This window comes from Lutjanus erythropterus, chromosome 3 (genome assembly GCF_056507025.1).
Source record: "Lutjanus erythropterus isolate fLutEry1 chromosome 3, fLutEry1.hap2, whole genome shotgun sequence".
Classification (NCBI taxonomy): domain Eukaryota; kingdom Metazoa; phylum Chordata; class Actinopteri; order Lutjaniformes; family Lutjanidae; genus Lutjanus; species Lutjanus erythropterus.
Window position 1 is genome coordinate 46419098 of NC_139319.1, and position 8788 is coordinate 46427885.

The following is an 8788-nucleotide window of genomic DNA, read 5'->3' on the forward strand; positions in this document are numbered from 1 at the left end:
CTTCACAGACGATGTGACGATGTGCTGACCATTCTCAGGTGTGGTCAAAGTGATGTCATGTCCATGCCGGTCCATCATCAGAGTGGGGTCAAAGGGCAGATGATCCCCTCGCCCAATGGGGCCATGAAAAGTTCAAGGTCTTTAAAAAAAAAAAATGCTGTATAAAGTTACTGCCAATGCAAACTGAAGATTTCCTACTGCTGTAGCTTCACATTAAAAGCCTTTAATCCAAGGGTGGGCAATTATTTTTCCTATGGGGCCACATGAGAAGCCCTGATTTTTGCTGGGGGGCTGCAAAAATTTTTTGTCACACTGTACCTCAATTTTATTGCCAAGATTAAATATAGAAAACATACTGTACACTTCCTCTTAGTCTTCAGCATTTCTTAAATTGAAAGTCATTCCAAACAGCATCTTATGCTCTCCTCGGGCATTTTTGTACATTTTTTTCAATTTTTTTTATTTTTTATTTGGTGATCATTTTGGCTGTGTCACAGCTTGTGGCATGAATTTTTGTAAGAACTTTTCTTTTGTGTAAAATTTTTGAAATCCAATGTCTTTTACTCGTACATGTCATTCATACTCCCTTGATGCATTTTGTACCCTCTGGACACCTTCGTGGAAAAAATGAACACACATAAAAACTGCTATTAAATCATCATACATCAATATTCACTTAAACAACTTAAGACTTGTTCAAAACTACCAAACATTCAATCATTTTCAGGATTTTAAATCACAAGAAATTAATTATTTTCCATATAATAAATAGTAGGGGGATGGGACTTTGGTGGTGATTAGAGTCTTGGATGTGTCAAAGATTAGCAACAAAATTGATTTGATTGCATTAGTATTTTTTATGTAGTGCCAGATACTCTGGACACCTTCGTGGCCAAAAACAGCTCATTGACTTCAATTAAAAACACATTTTTTAATCTTTTACTTCATATAAAACCATACATTCTGTAATGTCAGTATTTCATTTTGAAGAAAAGTAGTGATATTTGAAATTTTTACTGTATTCCACCAGATTGCAACTGTTTTCTCTTTGTAGGCCGATGCATGAAATTCTTGTATTTTTGCCCTTTAGATTATGGAGCCATGTGACTACCAGGGGGGCCCCAAGAGTGATTTGTGTGTATGTGTTTGTGAACTATTTTTTAAATCATCATCTGATTCATCAGTGTCAACATTTATTGTGCAACAACTTTGTAAACTTCTACAACAAAAGAGAACATAACAGAAATTTGAAACAGAAATATCCAGGCTTTGAACATGTGATCCATGTGTGTGTGTTTGATAGAAATGTTTTTTTCTGTGCGTGTCCAAATTTGCCACAGAGGTGTCCAGAAGGTAGTAAGTTTGAGGAGGGCACAAGGGTTAAGAACATTAAATTACGCAGGAGTCTTTGAAAATACTGTACAGGTACGCTTTTTAGTGCTCATTTGGTGACTCCAATGTATTTCTCCATCATCTGCGTTCCATGAACAAAATGAAAATCCCCATTTGCTCAACCTGCCGTGGGCGTGTCTCAGTCACCTCAGCAGAAGATGCAACGACTGCAAACATCACTCACGTCAATCAATTGTGACAGGAGGAAGCGCACTCGCGCCACACAAGCATTTCAAAATAAAAGCCAATTTAGATAATTTCATTCATCTCTTTAGCCTCCGAAGTAAAATGGTGTGGTTTGTTTGTGGTTTGTTTTTCAGATAGAACCATCATTCAGGCCGTACAATGGCCTGAATGATGCATTCAGAAAGTATTCAGACCCCCCTCACTTTTTTCACTTTTGTTATGTTGCAGCCTGATGCTACAATCGTTTAAATTATTATTTTTTTCACATTAATCTACACTCAGTACCCCATAATAACAAAAGTGAAAAAAGTGAAAGGGGTCTGAATACTTTCTGAATGCACTGTACATATGTGTATATACATATATGCATATATAAAAGTCTGGCCCCTGTCTGCTTCGAAAAAGTCTGGCACTTGGACAAATGTAATTGATGACCCCTGCTTTATAAAATTAGCTATTTCATTTCTGCATGCACTTTGATCATTACTGTGATGAATGTGGCCCTCAAGGTTGAGTCTGATAGATGAACCGATGAAGAGTAAATTTATTTGTTCACCCATGATTTGATCTCATGATTTAATGCCTTGCAGTAATTCCTTTAATCAGAGTTTGATTGGACTTTTCTCCAGTCACTTGAACATTGGAGGCATTTTTCTCTCCTTGTTTGGTTGAAAGGTAAAAGGACAAATCTAACTGTCACAGTTTAATTTGAAAGATTTTTTCTTTGTGCTGTGAAATAACAGACTGACTCACTTTGGATTTGGACACTCCATCTGTGTCACTTCAAGCCCAAAGGACCAAAAACTTATTTACTTATTGGATGGTGGACCCAATTTGTCCCCCTGTCCATAATTCCAAATGGCTGGCTTGTGTTCATGTAGTTAATGATTTTATTTTCTATCTTTTTCTGCAGACTGTTGTCAGCTCCTTTTGCTTCTGTAATGGTAAAATTCATAGAAAAACAGCATTGTCATTGTCCCATCTGAGCTTAAAGGGATAGTTTAGTCTTTTTTAAGTGGGGTTGTATGAGGTACATCATAGTCAGTGTTTTGCCTTCAGCAGATGGTTGTCAGCGTGGTCCAAGTTAAGTAGAAGGAGAGACAAGTCGGGTGGTTTGAAAAACACGAGCATGAACCATCTTTGAAATCTTTAGGCCAGTGAAATTTGATTGATTGACACACAAGAGCACATTCAGTGGGAGACTGATTCCTCCAACCTGCACCACAGGAAGTCATTTCTACCTGTGGCCATCAAACTCTACACCTCTTTTCCCTCAATGCCTGACATTCTGAATAAATTTACTGGTCTGGACTTACTTCAGCACTGTCAGGAGCTACTTATTAGTTATTGTGATACCATCAGAAGCTCATCATAAGAATCTTCATCAAAAGATTATTATTTATATTTCATTCATCATCGTATGTGCAATGCTGACCTAACAACGTGGTTACATGTGCAGTAATTTCAACTGTTTACTGTACTGTGCATTAATAACAAATCAATAGTGCGACACACGGGCTACACTGTCATCACCACTGCATTTATTTATTTATACTGTGCATTTAAATCCACCTATACTCTTATTATAATACAGGTATCCTATCACATTTACATTATCATGTGTACCACCGCTGTATATATTGTTGTATATTTTATATATTTTTGCACCTCATATTTCTATTTTTTCCATTGTTGTATATGGTTTACATATTTCTATTCTATATTTTTATTTTTACATATTTTATCTCTCTGTCTTATCTTCTAAATTTCTATATGCTCATTATACACACACACACACACACACGCACACACACACACACACATATATATAATATATATATATATATATATATATATATATATGTAGTAGTATAGTTAAAAAAAATGTTTGTTTTTTTTTAGGGAGGTCTTTATTTATGTGGCTAAAAAAACCTTTTTGCTTGCGGATTGACTCTGCATAACTACCCCATACAACCCCACTTCAAAAAACTTTCCCTTTAAGAATCAGGTGAGTGCCACCTACTTTGGTGAAAAATAAAAAAAATAGCATTACAACAGGACCTGATCCTGGTTGAATGATCGACAGGTCACAAGTCCATGTCAGAGCAGTCTTCCATATCTGGACACTCTTCTCTTTGTGACAAACAATTTGCAACTGTTTTTTAAAAAAATATTCACCATAAAGAGAATAAACTTTAAGTTGGAAAAGAAAATGGAAGCAATTAACAGTTGATGCCTTTCCTGAGTGCTGCTGCCATACAGCTCCCAGACACCCATCCAGGATTTTGAGTCCTGACCAGTTTTCTGTAAAAAATAATAAAATGTGGAGACAGTGCTGGGGTGAGATAATCCATCAGAGGCATAATTTACTTGAGGCAATTTGTACACTCAATCTGTATCACTCATGGTTTCAAAGCGAGCACGAGCATCATATTTTGCTTGTGTCCCATTCTGTCCACTACTCCTACTTTTTCCCTCATTCCTTTTTTTTTTCATTCTGCTGTCTTGCACCAACCCTGAAATTAATTGTTAAACGTATTACTTCTCCCCTTGGGGAAAAAAATAGGTCACCGGCCGGGCAGGAACAATTTTATCAATATTCTGGCAAACCTCTAATTAAAGCACAAAGGGATGAGGCAGGAAAATTAGCTTTGAGTTAAAGACTGCTGCATTTGTGCTCCCCTCCCACACGTATGTTAGACAAATAATGAACCTTGTACCCACATATGCAGATGTGCGCCCACACATACAGCATGCACACCTAGATATTGTCCACTATGTTCTCCAGGATGTCTTACATGAGACATCTGATCTTTAATAACTTTAATCAGATGTAATGTCATATAATGACATCATCTGCAGGGAAAGATCATATACAGCACTCTGTGTGTGTGTGGGTCTGCCTTAGAGGCCCCATAAAGTGGTGTGATTACAGGTGTAGTCACAGCAATCACCTCCCACACTTTTTCAGTGCGTTAAAGGAGTGTGTCTGTGCATGTGTGTGTGTGTGCACGTGTCTTTCTGTGTGTCTTCTGCCCCTAGATTACTGCACTTTGTGGACTGTGAAATGGCAGGTTAATGGGAGCCGCTGTGCCCACCTCATCTATTCACATAAAGAAAAAGTACACACACATACACGAATATGCACACACACACACACACACACACACACACACACACATACACACACACACACACACACACACACACACACACACACACACACACACACACACACTTGCTGGGTAGAGACAGACAAGGCAAATAAGGATTTGGATAAAACATAAGTTTTAATGATGCAGGGAAGAAACTGAAAAAAAACTTTTACTAGTAATACAACACACACATGCACACACACAAGCTATGGAAAGGGAAGAATTTAGGAATTTATGGTGTGTTTACACACACTCTCATGATCTTCATGTGCTTGCAAGATGCTTCTAGGGCCTTATCTTACACCCAGCGCAAAGTGGGTGGCAGGGGTGGTATTGCTATCTTACTCCAGCGCAGTTGTCACTTTTGCCACATCTGAAAGATAGCAAATTAACTTGCGCCTTAGAACAGCTAAAATCTGGTCGAAGCACAAAGTCTGTGGCGCAATCGGTTTGTCTGCATGTTTGGCTGTGGCGCACACACACACACATCTCTGCAACTGCAAAACACCTTCATTCATATTAAATTTTGCTCACACAGGAGTGTGGATTAGAAAAGTGTCAGTATGAGAAATAAAGTGTGTCTGGAGTTGGACTGCCTGCCAGACTCAATTAACATATAGCTCAATTTAACTGTTATAAACATCTACTCCTTCTAAAAGATTATTGAAGATTTGTCATGATTCATAAAGAGACCCTCACTCATTTGTGAGTATTTGGCATTAATTTCAGCTCGAATTAATGAGAACAGTTATTCCGGCCTGAAATGGAAATTGCAGTAAATATATAACAGATTTCTCCTTTAAATGGTTAAGTATTGCAAAACAGAAAAAAAAAAAAAAACAGCACAGGGGCTCTTTTTGAATAAATAAAATAAATAACTATTTGAATCAGGGAATGTAGCTGAGTAAATGTACTATATTGTAAATGTAACTAAATATTGTGAATATTAAATATTATTGCACAAAATCTTAGTTATGATCTCACTTATTTCCTTCTTTCCTCCCTTATATGTCCCCTAGCTTCCTCTACACCCATCACTCCATCCTTCTGTTCTTGCTTTTTATTATATCATCTGATTCTTTTCCTCTTTCACTCCCTTGTTCTCAGTTTGTGGGTGATTAGTTAGACAGCAGTCCTGCTGGCTGTTAGTGTGACTATCCTTGGATTACAGAGTGTGATGTGATCAGAAGCTGTCAGTGTGTGTGTGTGTGTGTGTGTGTGTGTGTGTGTGTATGTGTCTTGTGTACTGTATATGTATCAGTGTGTGGGCAGACAGCAGCAGTGTGAAGCATGCTGATGGTAATGAAGGCGGTAGGACTAGGGAAGAGGTGGAGAGGAGGTCAAGTAGACCACAGTGAAACACACACACACACACACACACACACACACACACACACACACACACACACACACACACACAGGGACACACAACAGCAAAAAAAAAAGCACAGGGAATCTGCATAGTACAGCACACAGTGTCTCTTTCACGTCCCCATCCACCCACCAACACACGCTCACACAGCACACAGACACACACCTTTATTGCACCACCCTGCTGACTTAGAGGACAATGTAAATTCAGTCAGGGATGAGTAATAACACTGCAAATACACACATTCTCCTCCACATGCACGTTGTGTGTGCGGGCACACACACAAGCACATTTCCTTGCTCACATTTCCCTGCTTCTAATTTCTGACAAAGCAACGCCAGAGTAGACCTCAGGCTCATAATAAGCAGCGTGTAAAAATAGAAGCACTGGGTATGCACAAAGCCCAGATGCTTGGCTTCCAGAAAATGCTAATTCTGTTGTAGGGCCACGCAGTAATACACGGAGTAAAGCATTTTTCTTGAAAAGCAGAAAAAATGGATGGATATGGCTTGTATGAAATGAAGACATGAGGAACACGAAATTCAGCAGAAAACAGCATAAGACTGCATGAGAGTTAATATGTTTAGTTAAAGTCATTACAGTTTTTTGCAATAATTTGATTTGCATTGGTCAGAACCAAAGTTATGTTGTCAAAACCCTTCACACAGTCAGCAAACCAGAAGTCTATGTGGACAAAACTGTGAATCATCTTTCATGTCTTTAACACCTAATGCACTGTGACCACAAATCCATTAACTCTTTTCTCATTCAAAGCCCATTTATGCAATTGTAAGTTGAAATTATGAAACAAAAAGTTGATAGTATTAGATAAAAGTCATAATTATGGGATAGTATTATCATAATTACATCATATCAAAAATATATTATAATCTCAACTTTTTATGTCATAAGTATGATTTTTTATGATTATGATTTTGTTTTTCACATCTAATGTCTGTAAGAAAAATCATAGAAGATAATGAGAATTATTATTGTCAGACTGTTGAAGTATGCACATAAGTACACAGACATGTTCCTATGGCAAGCCGTTTTAACATTTAATAGCTAAATTTGACTATCCGGAATTAACATTATAGATATCAATAATTTCATTTTGACTAGTCGTAATTATATTATGACTAGTAAGTATTTTCATTGAAGAGATCTATAACTTCATTCTGACTAGTCAAAAGTACATTTAGACGTCACTTAAACCGACACTCGACTCGTCACACATCCTAAATGACAATTACAGATATCTGTAATTCAGTTTTGACTAGGCAGAATGAAAATTAAAGATATCTAAAACGTAATTATGACTAGTCAGAATTGTTGTGCAAGTCGTTGCTCATGCGAGGCTTCCCATTTGTTGCTCATTATTATGGCAAGCTTTCCATTGGATACTGGCTCAGTAAACAAAACAAGATCAGGATCTCTCTGTTCTTTGCTCCATTCAGCTTTCCCTCAATCCTGACCAGCCTCCCAGTCCCTGCTGCTGAAAAACACCCCCACAGCATGATGCTGTCACCGCCATGTTTCACTGTTGGGATGGCATTGGGCAGATGATGAGCTGTGCCTGGTTTTCTCCAGACATAATGTTTAGAATTGAGGCCAAACAGGCCCTGGTCCTCATTTGACGCTCCAAAATCGAAACAAGTTCGGAGTGCGAGCATCAAGTCAGTTTGACGCGCATCAAGATGCTTTCAGTGTGTGTTCTGCCATTTAGAACAATGGTTGCACTTCAAATCACAAGTGTCAGACGCCTTTAGTGCGTTTTGGCCCTGAGAGTCCTTCAGGTGCTTCTTTGCAAACTCCAAGCGGGCTTTCATATGTTTTGCACTGAGGAGAAGCTTCCGTCTAGCCACTCTGCCATAAAGCCCAGAATCAGTGGAGGGTTGCAGTGATGGTTGTCCTTCTGGAACTTTGTCCCATCTCCACACAGGATCTCTGGAGTTCAGTCAGAGTGACCATCGGGTTCTTGGTCACCTCTCTTATCAAAGCCCTTCTCCCCTGATTGCTCAGTTTCACCAGGCGACCAGCTCTTGGCAGAGTCCTGGTTGTGCCAAACTTCTTCCATTTAAGAATTATGGAGGCCACTGTGCTCTTGGGAACCTTCAATGCAGCAGAATTTTTTTTGTAGCCTTCTCCAGATCTGTGCCTTGCAACAATCCTGTCTCTGAGCTCTGCAAGCACTTCCTTTGACCACATGGCTTCTACAATACATTGTCACCTGTGTGGCCTTTTATAGAGACGTGTGTGCCTTTCCAAATTAAGTCCAATCAATTTGATTTGCCACAGGTGGACTCCAGTCAAGGTGTAGAAACATCTCAGCAATGATCAAGAGAAATGGGAGGCACCTGAGTGGAATTTCAAGTGTTGTTGCAAAGGCTCTGAATACTTATGCCAATGTGATATTTCAGTCTTTCCTTTGTAATAGATTTGCGAAAATGTCTAAAATTATATATTGACTTTGTTATTATGGGGTACTGAGTGTAGATTAATGTGAAAAAAAAAAAAATGATTTAAACGATTGTAGCATCAGGCTGCAACATAACAAAAGTGAAAAAAGTGAAGGTTGTCTGAATACTTTCTGAATGCACTGTATAGCAGGTTGGGCCACTTACAGATGACCCTCAAGATCAAGAAAAGCAAGACATACATCTTTTCCTCTGAAGCATTTATT

The 8788-nt window shown here is 38.5% G+C and overlaps 1 pseudogene; it reads right to left on the reverse strand.

Moving 5' to 3' along the window:
* Positions 1-7569: 7569 nt before the first annotated feature.
* Positions 7570-8313, reverse strand: LOC146330930 (uncharacterized; annotated as a pseudogene).
* Between the last annotated feature and the right edge of the window lie 475 nt (positions 8314-8788).